Source organism: Amborella trichopoda, chromosome 9 (assembly GCF_054954075.1).
Source record: "Amborella trichopoda isolate Santa Cruz 75 chromosome 9, AtrichopodaSantaCruz75HAP2 v2.0, whole genome shotgun sequence".
NCBI classification, from domain to species: Eukaryota; Viridiplantae; Streptophyta; class Magnoliopsida; order Amborellales; family Amborellaceae; genus Amborella; species Amborella trichopoda.
Window position 1 is genome coordinate 43,535,771 of NC_142344.1, and position 19,709 is coordinate 43,555,479.

The 19,709-nt window shown below is 32.3% G+C and overlaps 1 pseudogene; it reads right to left on the reverse strand.

Annotated features, from left to right (window-relative positions):
* LOC148780540 (putative glutathione S-transferase) lies at nt 1-1,553 on the reverse strand (annotated as a pseudogene).
* Between the last annotated feature and the right edge of the window lie 18,156 nt (nt 1,554-19,709).

Here is a 19,709-nt window from a genome sequence, read left to right on the forward strand (position 1 = left end):
AGGGCATGATCAAAGCCTGGGATTGGGCTTGGGCCTAAGCATGTGCCACCCAACCCGAACTGAACAGGGTCAAAGCATGGGCCTGGTCATGTGCCACTCGACCTGTCCAGGATTGGTCAGGGGCTGGGGTACCCGGCCCAACCTGGATAGGGTCATGGGCAGGGTTTGGGCTAGTGCCCCTTCAGCACTGCTAATACACCAAAGCATCTTTGTATCAAGAGCAAGAGTCCACCCTAAAACCCGTTATAAAGACTGTGCTTTCGCATTTTTTAACTTCTTTCCTTGTAAAAAACAGCACCCAATCTCCATAACTAGAAAACCCAATCTTCTTAAGTAGCTACAAAAAAGAAAAAGGACAATTTCTCCTTATGTAGATAAAGCAAACAACAACAATCTCCCTTAGTAGAAGAATCCTTAGGGCCAAACATTTGGTCATGGTAAGCTTTGAAGGCAGCAAGAAGCTTATCACGAGGTGGAAAAGCCTCCTTCACCACTTGAACCTTTGTAAATTCTTCAGTCCAAGAACGAAGACGAGGCAACTTTTCAGGGTCAAAAACCTTGAAACCAGCTGATTCCTCTAACACAGGCATCCAGAAGGCAATTGTACATGCAAAGATGTCCAAAAACCCAATTGTTTAGCCATTAAAGAACTTCCCCTTGAGTACTTCTTCTAGGGTTTTGAGGCCCTCTTGTGCGTCTTTGATGGCCTTCTCTTTTTCCGCTCCTGGCGTACGATAAGCTGTCGAGATCGCTAGTCCACAGTGTACATGAGGTAAAGCACGTAAGTTGTTTTTGTTTTTTTTTCTATATTTAAGGGGAAAGTACACCAAAGAGCATGGGAACACATTGAACTTTACTACCTCTCGGCTATAAGAGGACTTCTTCTATTTGAGAGTTTGTATCCTACTTTGGAATCAACCAGATGAATAATTGCAACAAAAAATGTGTATTTTTAGTTTTTTTAGGTGAATCAATGGAAGAGAAGGCTCTCTACCCATTTTTCATTAATGAAAGATAGAAAAAAATTATATCGTACTATTTTATAACCCAACAAAGTATTTGCACCACATCATTTTTTAGTTTATACAAACTTAGACTAGACCATTCAAAATTTGGATAGGGTCTCTTGATTATTAAGAATTTGGAGTCTGAATAATATTCCTAGATAGAGATTTACCAGAGTGGGTGAATGGAATTTACGCTCCTAAAAGAGCATATAACATTTTGGCTACGCTATAATTTGAATTCTACCATAAAGAAAAGTACTTTACCTTCTCTTCGATTAACGTGGCCCAAAATCGAGCTTGGGCCCTTTCATAGGCATCTTTTGGCAATAAGGGGTTTTCCAGCCATGTTTCATTTATGTACTCCAAAACCACTACTGATTCAGCTACCGGTTTACCTCCATGTATGAGCACAGGAATTTTCTTGTGGACAGGGTCTGACACTAGAAGCAGGGGTCTCTTGTTTTTTAGGTCTTCTTCTATATATTGGTATTGCACTCCCTTCGGTTTTAGGGCAAGCTTCATCCTAGCACTAAAGTGGTTGTTCCATATATTGTCCGTAAAATCGCTCGATCTAACCCATAACCTCTCGATACTTACCGTTTTCGGTTTTGGGCGGTTAGGGTGATTAACCAATATTTTAAAAAATGTATATAAATTCTCAAAAATAAAAAATTTGATTTGTAATGCATTTTTAAATATTCTTTACATTATGGTAAAGATTAAAAATTGTTTTGGTAATTAATACTCACTTTTATATTTTTTCATTTTTTTTAGAAAATTTTAAAAATACCCATTGGAAAATATAAAATGGGTTCAAATCCATTTTTTCATTAATTTTCAATTTTATTTGAGTATGTTGTTTTAATCATTCTTTATATGTTTTTCATATTTTATTAGAATTTTTTTGTTTTTTTTTTTTGATCGCTTAAGACTTGCCCGATTAGAACGATTGAATCAACCTATTTACCGATTAAACCGCTTCCAAACCATATCTTATTAATTATTCCGGTTCGATTTTGCCAACGTGATCGTCATTTGCCATTCTTGTGTTTTCCTTGCCGATGCGTGAGAGTCATGTCCCGCTTTATAGGTTTTAGGTGGTGTTAATCAATAACAAAAGTTGCCTTAGAATACTGAATATTCCATGGGGTTGTTGAGTTTTTGTACGACTTTTCAACTCCACAACAGTACTGCCAAATCATTAAAAGAAAGAAAAATAATAAAAAAAAGTCAGAATTTTAGGAGAGACGTCTCGCAAATGGACTAGCTCAATAAAAATAAATGAGAAAGTTTATATAGAGCCGAGGTTCTAAACAATCAAATTAAAGCCCCATATCAAAAATTTCATTAAAAAAAGTTGTTTTGTTGCTCAAATATCCTCAAATTAATTATCTTGACATCAAGATGCATGGACATGAGAAAAAAATGGATTTCAAGTTTGAAAATAGTGCATTTTGTAATGTATTTTTCGACCGTCAATTTTCAAGATTTTCAAGTTTTCGTAGATCTGCTCAATGTAAACTATTTTTTAAGCTTTAAATCTTATACTTAAAGATGAAAATATATTTAGGACCATCACAATGATTTCCAGTATTGAAACCATATTTTTCGATATTATTTGAGGGTGGGCTCTAATTTGATTGTTTAGAGCCTCAGGTCTATGTGAACCATATCCAGAAATAAAAGAAGCCAACTGGAAAAATGGAAAAGGTAAAGGTTTTTATACTTCTCTTATAACATAGAGGATCTATGTTTCCTCTACCATCCAGCGTCCAATTTTGATCAAGAGAGCCACTCAGGATTTTATTTTCTCATTGGGGCGCACTTATAAATAATATTTAGTGCCATCTTCTCATTAAAGAGCACTTATAAATAATATTAAAAATAATTTTTTTATAACATATAATGACCAAAATACCCCTTGAATCTTTTAGGGGGTATTTTGGTCATTTTATATTATTAAAAATATTTTTTTTTATATTTTTCACTAGTGCGAGCTTAATAGAGGATTGGACGTACAAAATTTGGTGTTAAAAAAGTTTGTAGAAAAAAATTAAAAATAAAATAATGTAGAAGCATGACATTGTGATTGGAGCAATCTTAACCCTTTATTCAGAATGGACATATAAGTTTTATGCTGAAGGCAAGCATAGAAAGCCTGCCCAATGGAAAAAGGCCAAAAGATCTCATGCTTCCCAGGAAGTAAATTGTTCATTTACTCCATCATCAAAACCCAATTTAAGAGTAGTTAACCTCTTAACCCATATGTTTTCCTCAGTTCATAACCAAAAAAAAACAAAAATTACATTCTCTATCGGATGAAAAAAAAGAATACCTTAAGATTGAAGAGAAACCTTCCATTGTTTGAACCAGTGTTTAAAAAATTGGCGGACTCGCTCGAGTCGGCACGAGAATCGATTACCCCGTGTTGATTTATGTGTAAAATCGGGCAGTACCAAGAACCACCCGGATTTAGAGCAGAACCGCCCATCTGACGTCACAGTGTCGATTTATGTGTAAAACCGAGTGTCAATTTATGTATAAAACCGAGTGTCAATTTATGTATAAAATCGGGCGGTACCGAGAACAGCTCGGTTTTAGAGTAGAACCGCCTTAAAACCGAGTGTCAATTTATGCATAAAACCGAGTATCAATTTATGTATAAAACTGGGTGGTATCGGAAACCGCCCGATTTTAGAGCAAAACCGCCCATATGACGTCACAGTGTCTATTTATGCGTAAAAATGGGCCGCATAGGGAACCGCCAGGTTTTAGAGCAGTTTTAAAGCAGAAACGCCTATATGATGTCACAATATCGATTTATGTGAAAAGCTGAAGAGCAAAACAACCCATATAACGTCACATTGTCGATTTATGTGTAAAAATAGGCGTATCGAGAACCGCCTGGTTTTAGAACAGAACTGCCCCTATGACTTCACAAATAGGCTCGAATCGATTTATGTGTAAAACCGGTGGGCAGAACCGCCAATATAACATCACAATATCGATTACCGCCAATATAACATCACAATATGCCAATATAACATCACAATATCGATTACCGCCAATATAACATCAGAATATCGATTTATATGTAAAAGAGAGACGTACGGAGGAACCACCCGATTTTTGCCCCGATTTTAGAGCAGAACAGCCCATATGATGTCACAAATTGGCTCGATGGACATCACAGAACTCCGCACGTGCAACAAAATCTTGAATGCCTCGCGTGCAACGCAAGTGGTTCTCACCTCAAACAATGCTTCAATAGATATGTTGTTGGAAGTGCTTATATAACCGTTTTTTTCCACGTATATTCGATGTGGGACAAATACAATTCAGTGTCCAATGTTGGACCTCATATCAATATATTGTTTTATTATAAGGAAACTAACATGGCGTCTGCGGAGTTTGCTTATCATGTTGCTATTTAAGCAAAAGATCCCTCGAACCTCTATGTTAGCGTTTTTCCTTTTGAATGTCATAAAAAAAGACGAAAAAAAACAAAATGAAATAAATTAAAAAATAATATCATCAAAAAAGAATCTTTTGTCAACTAATGTCATATACAAAAAGAAAAAAGCGAAAAAAAAAAAAAAATAATATCATCAAAAAAATAAAAAGAAAAATAATACTATAAAAGAAAAAAATAATGTCATAAAAAATAAAATAAAGAAGAAGAAAATAATTTCATAAAAAAAGAAAAAAAATATTTTTATTTTTATCTTTAAAAAAAATAAAAGAAAAAAATAATATCATCAAAAAAATAAAAGAAAAAAGTAAAATAAAAGATAATGCAACAAGCATTTCTTGTCAAAAAACAATTTATCTTCTAAAATTAAAATAAAAGGAAGAAAATAATGTCATCATAAAATACAAAGAAAAAATAAAATAATACAATAATACAATAATTCGAGATTTTAGTGGTTATTTTTCATTGATTTAATCTATTCTTTATTGTAGTCCATATATGATTATATATTTTATCCATGATGATTATATGATTTTTCTTTTATGTAATGTAAATTTAATGGTTAATATAAATACGCTCGATTATTAATTTTGAAATTCCAATCAAGTATCAACATATGACGTCGCAAATCACTTTTAGCCATTAGATGTAAAATCCAATAGATAAAAATATATCACAATATTCGATAAATTTTGTTTTGGACTTTGCTCCGAAACAATAACACATCCACAATTACCCCGATTTCGAATAGAACAACTAATGTGATTATGACTTGTATTAAAAAGTAAATGGTCTCCTTATATACATTTTCTTTAATTAACTATAGCCATACTACAAAACACATCTAGATGTTCGCATTACAAACATAAAACTATTGAATAATGAAATATCCCTGATTGATATTTGGAACAATGGGTATTTTGGATATTCATCCATTTTATTCAACTAGGATTTTTTTTTTCTTGTGAAAAAAAAAATTAGGATTTTTTGGCATACTTTGAGCCAAGTGGCTCAAATTATCAAAATTCTCTTCATTTTAAGAATTTCCAATGTTGAAATATGGGTAATTTTAAAAACATTTGACAATTTTTTAAGACGTTAATTTATCAACTGTGGAAGTAAGGCACATAGTTAATTTTTTTCTTGAAAATAGACGGTCTAGATAATTATTACATGATGAAATATTTTTAGGACTTAATTTTTTATGTTCTATTTACACCATACTTCTTGAGGACATGATCAGTTGTAATGTTTTTCTACTTCGAAACATTATTTTTTACTGAATTTTTTAGATGCTCTTTATTTCTATAATATAAAGTTGCAACCTTATATGGCTTTTTTCTATGAGTAATGATCATATAGGATCCTCGCCCACCCATGTGTAGGACCTCAAAAGATCACCATTAAAATTGGCACATATCTCTAAAAAAATTATCACATAGATGTGGGATTTGACTTTACTAAAAATCCGTACCAACTTTAATAGTGATCATTTGGGGGTCCTACACACATGAGTGGGAGAGGGTCCTATAGGATTATTTCTCTTTTTCTATTATCAAATAATTTTAAAGATAAAATTGATAAATAAGATCATTGAGCCTTTTTAATGATAAGAAATGCTTTTATGTGACCCCAACAAGATATAAATTATATGTGATACCACTTTTTAGCTGTTTGATATGGAGCAAATGTCTACGATTATTTATAACACAATGTCACATCACACATTGTTTTATTTTTCATTTTTTCTACAAAACATTTTTGGATGAAACTTTTAGGCATCCCATCATTAAATTATGGCAAACCTGAAAAAATAAAAATAAAAAATAGTTTACTAAAAACTAAATGACAAAATGCTCTTGAAATTTTTAAAGGGTATTTTGGTAATTTTTCATCTCAAAAAATAGTTTTTTGATGTTTTTTATCATGTGCACCCCTGTCAAATCCATGCATGCCTCAAAAAAATTTTCAAAATTATATGTAAAATAAAAATAAAAAATAAAACACCAGGAGCGATCTGATCAAGAAGATGTGACAATTACGTGCAAGCTTGTGACACTGAGACTCAAGCAATCTCAGCTATCTCCGATCTGATGGGTGAGACCAGGGATTACATATATGATGGGGTCACATAGATAGCCCTCCCTTTAATGATTTTACAAGCTAGCTTAATTCCGCAATTTTTAGCTCTTTTTATCTCATCACACTAACGTCTAGATAACTTCAAGGTGAGCGCAGTATTGGAGATCTGCGCGGATAACTTTGTACACTTTTTTATAACCATTTTACGAAAAGAATGGCATGGGTCGTAGTGATAGCACCCCACGACGTAGTCACCTTTCAATTTTATCACTGATAACTTCAAAAAAGCTAACTTTTAATTTATTCGATAAAATGTATCTTTCCCACTTAATAACCGCCAAAAAAAAAAAAAAAAAAAAAAAAAGAAAGCAAAAGTGTATATTTTATGCATGGTCGCCCTTCCAATAGAGGTTGAGTCTTCACCGCTGAAATACCCCTCAAAAAAAAAAAAAAAAAAATAGCAAAAGTTTGTGTTTTATGATGTTCCCGGTTTCAATCATAGTTAGCAAGTCGGGATTATCAATAAATCGGCTCACCATGGAATCGGAAACCAATCGTTTTTCTTTTAAAAAGTCGGATAAAAAAATTTGGTAAAAAATATGGACCGGCAAAAATACTTCATAAAAAAATCAGAATCGGATATATTTAAAGTAATATAAATTTTAAAACTCTAAATATATCACTAAGTATAGAAAAAATTAATAGTAGTGAGGAGTAATACTTTCACTGTATATATATCACTCAATATAAATATGACTTCCCTATAAATATAATTTCAAATATTCAATGTGATATATCTCTAAATCATAAGATGATTATCTATTATGTTCGTCAAGATAAGTATTGGATAGGTGAATTCAATTTTCTTCTTTCTAGAAAGAAATTGTAAACTGCATACTTGCTAACTATGGTCTACCCATAACCACCCTCAGAGAACCAAAGAAAGTTTCGAGAGAATAGAAATAAAAATAGAAATAAAAATTTCATAAAACTCGAAAAATATATGGAAATTTCTAAAAAAAAAAAAAATTAGAGTATATTAGTAGGAAAGTTTTTCGGAAACGATTTTTTTTCAAATTTTCAAAGAGTTATTTTTTATAGTTCTTCTTGAAAAGATCGTGTACTTTTACTGATCTATTGAAAAATTGCAGATTAAATCGTTTTTAAAAAAAACGATGATTTTTTGCAAAAATCGTGATTAAATCATCGACTTGCTAACTATGGTCATGATAATAGTTAACAAGTCTGGGTTTATCAATAAATCAGCTCACCATGAAATCGGAAACCAATCATTTCTATTTTAAAAAGTTGGATAAAAAAATCGGGTAAAAAATATGAATCGGCAAAAATACTTCATGAAAAGAGATCGCAAATATATCGGACAAGGCTAAAAAAATCGGATATAGTTAAAATATTAAAAATTTTAAATCTCTAAATATATCACACAGTATAGAAAAAAGTAATCGTAATGATGAGTAATGTTTTCACTATATATATATATATATATATCACTAAGTATAAATATGACCTTCCTATAAAAATAAATTTCAAATATTCAATGTGATATATCTCTAAATAATAAGATGATTACTATTCTATTCGTCAAGATGGGTATTGGGTACCATACCTGCTAACTATGATCTACCCTTAACCACCCGCAGAGAACCAGAGAAATTTTCGGGGGAATAGAAATAAAAATAAAAATAGCAATATCATTAAACTGGAAAAAGATATTGAACTTTCCGAAAAAAAAAAAAAGTATATTAATAGGAAAGTTTTTTTGAAACGATTTGTTCAAATTTTGAAAAAGTCGCGTTTTAAACTTCTTCCATAAAAGATTGTGTATGTTTTTTGATCTATTGAAAAAGTCGCAGATTAAATTGTTTTTTAAAAAAGTGTGCCTTTTGAAAAAAGTCGCCATTAAATCGGTGACTTGCTAACTATGATCATGATCATAGTTAGCAAGTCAGGGATTATCAATAAATCAGCTCACCATGAAATCGGAAACCAATCGTTTTTATTATAAAAAGTCGGATAAAAAAATCGGGTAAGAAACATGGATTAGCAAAAGTACTTCATGTAAAGAGATCGGGAATATATCGGACTAGACTCAAAAAATCGAAGTACAAAAATCAGATATATTTAAAATATTAGAAATTTTAAACCTTTAAATATATCACTCAGTATAGAAAAAATTAATAGTAGTAAGGAGTAATGCTTTCGCTCTATATATATCACTTAGTATAAATATGACCTCCCTAAAAATATAAATTTCAAATATTTAATGTGATATATCTCTAAATCATAAGAAGATTATCTATTCTATTCGTCAAGATAAGTATTGGGTTGGTGAATTCAATTTTCATCTTTCAAGAAAGAAATTGTCAACCCCATACAGCAAACTATGGTCAACCCATAAGCACCCGCAGAGAACCAGAGAAACTTTTCAGAGAATAGAAATAAAAATAGAAATCGAAATTTCATAAAACTGGAAAAAGATATTGAACTTTAAAAAAAAAACAAAATAAATCAAAGTATATTAATAGGAAAGATTTTTTGAAAAGATTATTTCAAATTTTGAAATAGTCGTGTTTTAAACTTCTTTCTGAAAAGATCGTGTATTTTTACCGATCTATTGAAAAAGTCGAAGATTAAATCATTTTTTGAAAAAAGCGCCACTTTTTTTAAAATGTCGCGATTAAATCGGCGACTTGCTAACTAGGGTCATGATCATAGTTGGCAAGTTACGGATTATTAATAAATCAGTTCATCATGAAATAAAAAACCAATCATTTTTATTTGAAAAATTCGGATAAAAAATTGGGTAAAAAATATGGATCCGCAAAAATACTTCGTGTAAAGAGATCGTGAATATATCGGACTAGGCTCAAAAAATCAGGAGTAAAAATTTTTCATATATTTAAAATATTAGAAATTTTAAAACTCTAAATATATCACTCTATATAGAAAAAATTAATAGTAGTAAGGAGTAATGCTTTCAGTCTATATATATCACTCAGTATAAATATGACCTCCCTATAAATATAAATTTCAAATATTTAATGTCATATTTATCTAAATCATAAGATGATTATCTATTCTATTCGCCAGACTAAGTATTGGGTAAGTGAATTCAATGTTCATCTTTCCATAAAGAAATTGTCAACCCCTACTTGCTAACTATGGTCTACCCATAACTAGTCGCAGAGAACCAGAGAAAGTTTCGGGAAAATAGAAATAGAAGTTTCATAAAACTGGAAAAATATATTGAACTTTCCCAAAAAAAATAAAATCAGAGTATATTAATAGGAAAGTATTTTTTAAACGGTTCTTTCAAATTTTGAAACACTCTGGTTTTAAACTTTTTCCTAAAAAGATGGTGTATTTTTACCAATTTATTGAAAAACTCCTAGATTAAATCGTTTTTAAAAAAAGTGCAGCTTTTTTGAAAAAGTCACAATCAAATCGGCGACTTACTAACTATGGCCATGATCATAGTTAGCAAGTCGGGGATTATCAATAAATCAGCTCACCATGAAATCGGTAACCAATCGTTTTTTTTTTAAAAAGTTGGATTAAAAAAATCGGGTAAAAAATATGGATCGGAAAAAATACTTCGTATAAAGAGATCACGAATATATCGGATTAAGCTCAAAAAATCGGAGTAAAAAAATCAAATATATTTAAAATATTAGAAATTTTAAAATTCTAAATATATCACTCAGTATAGAAAAAATTAATAGTAGTGAGGAGTAATGCTTTCACTCTATATATATATCACTCAGTATAAATATGACCTCCCTATACATATAAATTCCAAATATTCATTGTGATATATCTCTAAATCGTAAGATGATTATCTATTCTATTCATCAAGATAAGTATTGGGTAGGTGAATTCAATTTTCATCTTTCTATAAAGAAATTGTCAACCCCATACTTGCTAACTATGTTCTACCCATAGCAACCCGTAGAGAACCAAAGAAACTTCGGGAGAATAGAAATCAAAATAGAAATTTCATAGTATTGGAAAAAGATATTGAACTTTCCAAAAAAAAAAAAAACTGAGTATATTAAGAAGAAACTTTTTTGAAACAATTTTTTCAGAGTTTGAAAAAGTTGTGTTTTAAACTTCTTCTTGAAAAGATCGTGTATTTTTGCCGATCTATTGAAAAAGTCGAAGATTAAATCGTTTTTTAAAAAAGCGTCGCTTTTTTGAAAAAGTCGTGATTAAATCGGCATCTTGCTAACTATGGTCAAGATCATAGTTAGCAAGTCGGGGATTATCAATAAATCAGCTCACCATGAAATCGAAAACCAATCTTTTTTATTTTAAAAAGTTAGATAAAAATATCGGGTAAAAAATACGGATTGGTAAAAATACTTCGTGTAAAGAGATCATGAATATATTGGATTAGGTGTAGAAACGAGAAACGAAAAGCAATCCTTGAAAATAAGAAAGAAGAAACAACCACAAATGAACGAGATAACCAACTAGAACGCAAAGTTATCTGTAGATTGGCAACATGCCTACGTCCACAAGAGATGCGAGCTTCCTTACTGGCAATCGTGAATAGGGTTACAATAGCTCTCTTCCTCACGCCTCTCTGTTCACTCTGATTAAAAAGAAATCTGTGTTTTACTCTTAACCCCAAAAAAAAACCCCATCGCTACATTATATATAGTCCCAGGTAGCCCTCTAGAGTCGTCCCTTTGATCCACCTTGACAGATATATTTCCTCAAAATACAAGACATCATTCCTCAACAATCTCTACCTTGACTTGAATTCTGTCAAGTCACCCTGAAGATAACCTGACGATGTCTTCATCCATGTACCTCCATAAAGGTACGGGATTGCACCCCCACCTGCCATGGGGTACTTCCCACTCTCTCAACAATAAGTGACATTAAGCAAGTTCACGCAAAGCTTGAACTTCTCCGTAGTGACCGGCTTTGTAAGTATATATGCAGGGTTGTCATTCATATGAAATTTCTTTAGGTGAATGATTCCTTTTGACACAAGCTCCTTAATATTGTGATATCTCACATCAATGTGTTTTGGGCTTGTATGAAACACTTGATTCTTTGCAAGATTTATGGCGCTCTGACTATCACAATGCAACACAGTACCTTCTTGCTCCACCCCCAACTCACGAGCCAAACTAGTCGACCAGATCGCCTCCTTTACAGCCTCAACTGCTGCCATAGACTCTGCCTCTGTCGTAGACAAGGCAATCATGGGTTGAAGTATTTGCCTTCCATGAAATAGATCCATCCATTAGTGTGAATACATACCCTATAGTAGATCTCTGTTTATCAATATCACCAACATATTTGGAATTGACATATCCCACTAGTTTTGTAGAACTTCTCTTCCTGTTGAACATAATTTCGAGATTTGACGTCTCGCCCAAATATTTGAAAAATCCACTTAATAGCATTCCAATGCTCCTTGCTAAGATTACTCATGTATCGACTAACAACATTGACAGCATGAGGTAAATCCGATTGCTACAAACCATAACATACATGAGGCTTTTAACTGTGCTAGCATAGGGCACCAGAGACATCTGCTCTATCTCCTTATCTGTGGTGGGACACTGTCGTTCAAATAACTTGAAATGACTCACCAATGGAGTGATAACTGACATGGTCTTTTCCATGTTGAAACGCTCCAGCACCTTTTTAATATACCTTTTCTAAGTTATACAGAGTTTACCTGTACTTCTCTCTATGAATCTCCATACCAAGGATCATATTAGCAGCCCCTAGATCCTTCATATAAAACTTAGAACTTAACATAGACTTGAGATAAGTTATGTCATATGCATTCTTGACAGCGATTAGCATGTCATCAACATAAAGCATCAAGAGAATAAAGGAATTATCATCAAGAACTTTAAAATAAACACAACAATCATATTCACTTCTTGAAAAGCCAATCCGCCCCATGAAAGAGTCGAAGTGCTTGTACCACTGTCGGGGAGATTGCTTAAGACCATAAAGCGATCTCTTGAGTAATCAACCTTGATCTTCCTTTTCATACACCTTGAAGCCTTCAAGTTGCTCCATAGAGATTTGTTCTTCCAGATCACAATGAATAAACATTGTCTTCACATCAAACTGTTCTAGCTCCAAATCAAACATGGATACTAAGGCAAGTAATAGCCTTATTGAAGTGTGCTTGACAACTTAAGGGAATATTTCATTGTAGTCCACTCCCTCCTTCTAAACGTAGCCTTTTACTATGAGCCTAGTCTTGAATCTCTTACATTCCTTTTCTATTACTGTCTACTTCTTTCGAAAGATCCACTTGCACCTAATCACTTTACTTACCTTGGGTCTCTTGACAAGCTCTCAATTCTTGCTTTTTTTTAGAGACTCCATCTCCTTCATCATGACTGTCATCCATTTACCATATTGTGCATCACTTAGAGCATCTTCAAAAGAGTCGATTTCCCAAATACCAATTGTTAGAGCGAGAACTACCATGTCCTCAAAGCTGTATCTCACAAGGGCTTCATGAACACCTTTTTTTGGTGTCCTTTGCCAGATTGTAGGGTTCACCATGTAGTTCCTGCTGTTATGGTATGCTGCAAGAATATTCTTCCTTTTCTGGTATTTCACACTCTTCTAGCTCCACTTGGGCTATCGATCTTTCTCCATCAGTTTCATCTACTTGCACTTTGTCATCTTGAATGTTGATTGACTTCACCATATGAGATTCATCAAACACAACATCCCTGCTAAGTACAACCTTATGTGAAGTAGGATCCAAAAGCTTGAATCCCTTCACTCCCTTCTCAAAACCGAGAAAAATGCATAGCTTAGACTTAGAGTCTAATTTGGAACATTGCCCACTCTGCACATGGACATAGGTTGGACATCCGAAGATCTTCAATATAGAGTAATATAACGGCTTTCCTGTCCACACCTTCTTTGGAATTTTGCAATCAATAGATGTAGATGGTGACCTGTTAATGATGAAGCAAGTCATGTTAACTGCTTTTTCTTAGAAATTTTTCTTCAAATCTGCATTTAATCTAATACTGTGAGCTCTTTCCAGAAGAGTCCTATTCATCCTCTTTGCCACACCATTTTGTTGAGGAGTTTCTAGTGGGGTTAAGTGACGAACAATCCCCTATTCTTTAAAAAATTCTTGAAATTCTCTAGACTTGTACTCCCCTCTATTATCTGATCTCAGGTATTTCAGTTTCTTTCATGTCTTCCTTTGTACCTCTGCTTTCTATTGTTTAAACTTCGTGAATGCTTCACTTTTATATTTCATGAAGTAGACCCAGACCTTTCTTGAGTAATTGTCAATTAAGGTAATGAAGTATTCTGCCCCACCCTTGGATTTGATTGGTGAAAACCCCCATACATCAGTGTGTACATAGTCTAGTATATTCTTGCTCGTATGAACTACAATTCTGAATCTAATCTTTCACTGTTTACCAAATAGCACAATACTTACAGTAATCCAGGTTATAGGCTCTGACGCCCTTCAGCAATTTCTTTTTATGAAGTTCCATCATACCTCGTTCACTCATATGCCCTAAACGCATATGCCACAATTTTGTGTCATCTGTGCTGGACTCTACATTTGTGGTTACAGAAGCTCCACTTGTAACTGTATTCCCTATCAACTTGTATAGGTTCCCAACCATCCGACCTTTCATGACAACCATAAATCCCTTACTAAGCTTGAGGACTTCACATGTTGCTGTATATGAGTCAAAGGCCTCCAAGGATATTAATTTTTTCTTGAATTGTGGAATATGCCTCACATCTGATAAGATTCGTACTATCCCATCAAACATCTTGATTTAGATAGTTCCTATTCGCATCATTTCCCATTAGAACAGACCCATCACTATATGATTTGTAGGTTTCGAATCAATTTCTATTTGGACACATATGAAAAAAAAGCTAGAATCTAAAATCCAAGAATCAGTAAATTGATTCTTACCTAAAGATATAGAGAGAATAACTCCATCATCTCTGTCAGAGCTATCAGCCACGCTAGCTTTATCAGATGTTTTTTCTGTTTCTATCTTATTTATATCCTCCTTTCTTTCGGACAGTCTATCTTCATATGACCTTCCTTTTTACAATAATAGCAAACAAAACTTGCCTTTCCCTTTCGATTTTGACCGACTTCTGCTTCCAGACCTTTTTTTATTTGATCTACCCCTTTCATGACTCTCTTTGTATTTTTCAAAGAAACCTACTCATTGAGATTTAATACTGTTAGTCTTCTTCCTTGTCTCGTTTAACAAAATGGTAGCAGTGACTTTGTTCGTCTCAAGAGTCTCATTCTCGTACAGTAGAGTCGTAACCAGGTGATCGTATGATTTTGGAAGTGAAGCCAACAGAAGTAGGGCCTTGTCTTTATCATCGATTTTGACCTTAAGGCTTGCTAACTGGCTTATGATCTGATGGAACTCGATGAGATGTTCAAGCAGATCTGTGCCTTCTTCCATCTGAAGAGAATACAACTGCTTCTTCAAGAACAACTTGTTCGTTAAAGATTTCATCATGTAGATACTCTCGAGTTTTGTCCAAACCTCTATAGCAGTTTTGAGGTCCACCACATAATGCAAGGCGTCATTTGATAGATTCAGACGAATTGCACTTACTGCCTTTTCCTCAATTTCTTGCCACTCTTCATCGTCTATCTTTGCTGGTTTATTCGATGTCCCTAGCAAAACCTTAGCCAGACCTTCCTGTATCAGAAGATCCTTCATCATTCGCTGCCAGAGAGTGAAGTTGTTCTTCCCATTGAACCTCTCAATGTCATACTTGACGCTTAAGCCCGTTCCTATCATCAAGGTAGCAAACCCCAAAAAATGGAATAACCTAGTAGGCTTCGATAAAAATTTGTAAAAACAAAAAACAATCCACAAAAACAAGAATGCAGAACCAAACACAAAAGAAAGAAACAACCAATAACAACGCAAAGATATACGTGGTTCGGCGAGAGCTTATTTACTGGCAATGAAGAATTGGGTTACAATAGTACTCTTACTCATGCCACTTTGTTCTCTCTGATTACAAAGAAATATGCATGTTTCCCTTAACCGTAAAAAAGACCCCATCGTTACAATATATATAGTCCCAGGTAGCCCTTCGGAGTCGTCCCATTGACTCCACCTTGGCAGATCTATTTGCTCAGAATACAAGATATCAATCCTCAACACTAGGCTAAAAAAATCGGAGTAAAAAATCAGATGTATTTGTAATATTAGAAATTTTAAAACTCTAAATATATCACTCAGTATAAAAAAGTTTAATAGTAGTGAGGAGTAATGCTTTCACTCTATATATATATATATATATATATATATATATATATATATATATATATATATATATATATATATATATATATATATATATATATATCACTCAGTATAAATATGACCACCCTTCAAATATTCAATGTGAAATATCTCTAAAATCATATGATGATTATCTATTCTATTCATCAAGATAAGTATTGGGTACGTAAATTTAATTTTCATCTTTCTAGAAAGAAATTTTCAACCTCATACTTGCTAACTATGGTCTACCCATAACCACCGGCAGAGAACCAAAGAAAGTTTCAGGAGAATAGAAAAAAAATTAGAAACATAAATTTCATAGAACTAGAAAAACCTATTGAACTTTCAAAAAAACCAAAAAAGAATAAGAGTATATTAATAGGAAAGGTATTTTCAAATTATTTTTTCACATTTTGAAAAAGTCGTGTTTTAAACTTCTACCTGAAAAGATTGTTTATTTTTACTGATATATTGAAAAAGACGCAGATTAAATCATTTTTAAAAAAAGCGCTGCTTTTTTGAGAAAGTCGTGATTAAATCGGTGACTTGCTAACTATGGCCATGATCATAATTAGCAAGTTGGGGATTATCAATAAATCAGCTCACCATGAAATCAGGAACCAATCATTTTTATTTTGAAAACTCGGATAGAAAAATTAGTTAAAAAATTTGGATCGGCAAAAATAATTCATGCAACGAGATCGCGAATACATCGGACTAAGCTCAAAAAATCGGATATATTTAAAATATTAGAATTTTTAAAACTTCAAATATATCACTCAGTATAGAAAAAATTAATAGTAGTGAGGAGTAATGCTTTCGCTCTATATATATCACTCAGTATAAATATGACTGCCGATAATTATCTATTCTATTCGTCAAGATAAGTATTGCGTAGGTGGATTCAATTTTCATCTTTCTAGAAAGAAATTGTCAACCCCATACTTGCTAACTATGGTCTACCCATAACCACCCGCAAAGAACCAGAGAAAGTTTGTGGAAAATATAAATAAAAATAAAAAAAGAAATTTCATAAAACTGGAAAAACATATTGAACTTTCCAAAAAAAAAAAATCAGAGTATATTAATAGGAAAGGTTTTTTTAAACAATTTTTTCAAATTTTGAAAAAGTCGGGTTTTAAACTTCTTCTTGAAAAGATGGTGTATTTTTACAGATCTATTGAAAAAGTCTCAGATTAAATCGTTTTTTAAAAAAGCGCCTCTTTTTTGAGAACTCGCGATTAAATCGGCGACTTGCTAACTATGGTCATAATCATGGTTAGCAAGTTGGGGATTATCAATAAATCAGCTCACCATGAAATCGGAAACTAATCGTTTTTATTTTAAAAAGTCGGATAAAAAAATCAGATAAAAAAAGTGGATCGAAAAAATACTTCGTGTAACGAGATCACGAATATATCGGATGAGGCTCAAAAACTCGGAGTAAAAAAATCACATATATTTAAAATATTAGAAATTTTAAAACTCTAAATATCTCTCTTACTATAGAAAAATTTAATTGTAGTGAGGAGTAATGCTTTCACTCTATGTATATCACTCAGTATAAATATGAACTCCCTATAAATATAAATTTCAAATATTCAATGCGATATATCTCTAAATCGTAAGATGATTATCTATTCTAATTCGTCAAGATAAGTATTGGGTTGGTGAATTCAATTTTCATCTTTCTAGAAAGAAATTGTCAACCCCATACTTGCTAACTATGGTCTACCCATAATCACCCTTAGAGAACCAGAGAAAGTTTTGGGAGAATAGAAATACAAATAGTAATAGAAATTTCATAAGACTGGAAAAAGATATTGAGCTTTCCAAAAAAAAATTTCAGAAAATTTTAATAGGAAAGTTTTTTTGGAATGATTTTTTCAAATTTTGAAAAAGTCGCGTTTTAAACTATTTTCTGAAAAGATCGTTTATTTGTACCGATCTATTGAAAAAGTAACAGATTAAATCATTTTTAAAAAAGCGCCGCTGTTTTGAAAAAGTCGCGATTAAATCAGCGATTTGCTAATTATGGTCATGATCATAGTTTGACAGGGGATTATCAATAAATTAGCTCACCATGAAATCGGAAACCAATCGTTTTTATTTTAAAAGGTCTGATAGAAAAATAGGGAAAAATATGAATCAGCAAAATACTTCATGTAAAGAGATCGCGAATATATCGGACTAGGCTAAAAAATCGGAGTAAAAAATTGGATATATTTAAAATATTAGAAATTTTAAAACTCTAAATATATCACTCAGTATAGAAAAAATTAATAGTAGTGAAGAATAATGCTTTCCCTCTATATATATCACCCAGTACAAATATGACCTCCCTATAAATATAAATTTCAAATATTCAATGTGATATATCTCCAAATCATAAGATGATTATCCATTCTATTCTTCAAGATAAGTATTGTGTAGGTGAATTCAATTTTCATCTTTCTATAAAGAAATTGTCAAACCCATCCATGCTAACTATGGTCTACCCATAACCACCCGCAGAGAACCAGAGAAAGTTTCGAGATAATAGAAATTGAAATTTCATTAAACTGAAAAAAGATATTGAACTTTCAAAAAAAAAAATCAGAGTATATTAATAGGCAAGTTTTTTTGAACTGATTTTTTCAAATTTTGAAAGAATCGGGTTTTAAACTTCTTCTTGAAAAGATGGTGTATTTTTACCGATTTAATGAAAACGACGTAGATTAAATCATTTTTAAGAGAAGCGTTATTTTTTTGAAAAAGTCGCGATTAAATCGGCGATTTGCTAACTATGGTCATGATCATAGTTAACATGTCAGGGATTATCAATAAATCAGCTCACCATGAATCGGAAACCAATCGTTTTTATTTTTAAAAGTTGGATAAAAAAATAAGGTAAAAAATATGGATCGGCAAAAATACTTCGTGTAAAGAGATCGCGAATATATCGGACTAGGCTCAAAAAATCGGAGCAAAAAGATCAGATATAATTAGAATATTAGAAAATTTAAAACTTTAAATATATCACTCCGCATAGAAAAATTAATAGTAGCCAGGAGTAATGCTTTCACTCTATATATATCACTCAGTATAAATATGACCTCCTTATAAATATAAATTTCAAATATTCAATGTGATATATCTCTAAATCATAAGACGAATATCTATTCTATTCATCAAGATAAGGGCTGGGGTAGGTGAATTCAATTTTCGTCTTTCTAGAAAAAAATTGTCAGCCCCCTACTTGCTAACTATGGTCTATCCATAACCACATGCAGAAAACCAGAGAAAGTTTTGGGAGAATAAGAAATAAAAATAGAAATAAAAATAGAAATAGAAATTTCATAAAAACTGGAAAATCTTGGGATACTATTTGGGCAATCTTGGGATACTATTTTATAGGTTAGTTGTTAGGTTCTGTACATCACATCCCCAAACATTTGGGCGGTTTGTATGGAGCCAAGGCTCTAAACAATAAAATTAGAGCTCATATTCAAATAGTGTCGAGAAATGTTGTTTCAATGCTGGAAATCTTTGACTAGCCTTAAAATATATTTTCATCGTTAATTATGAAATTTAAGGCTTGAAAAATAGTGTAGATCGAGCAGATATATGAAAACTTGAATTACTTAAATATTGACATTCCAAAAATGTGTTACAAGATGCACTACTTCCAAAACTTGAAATCCATTTTTTTTTCTGAAGTCGGTACATCTTGATAACGAGATGATTAACTTGAAGATATTTTGACATCAAAACAACTTCTTCTAATAAAAATTTTGAGGTAGGCTCTAATTTGATTGTTTAGAACCTAGGCTTATACATAAACCT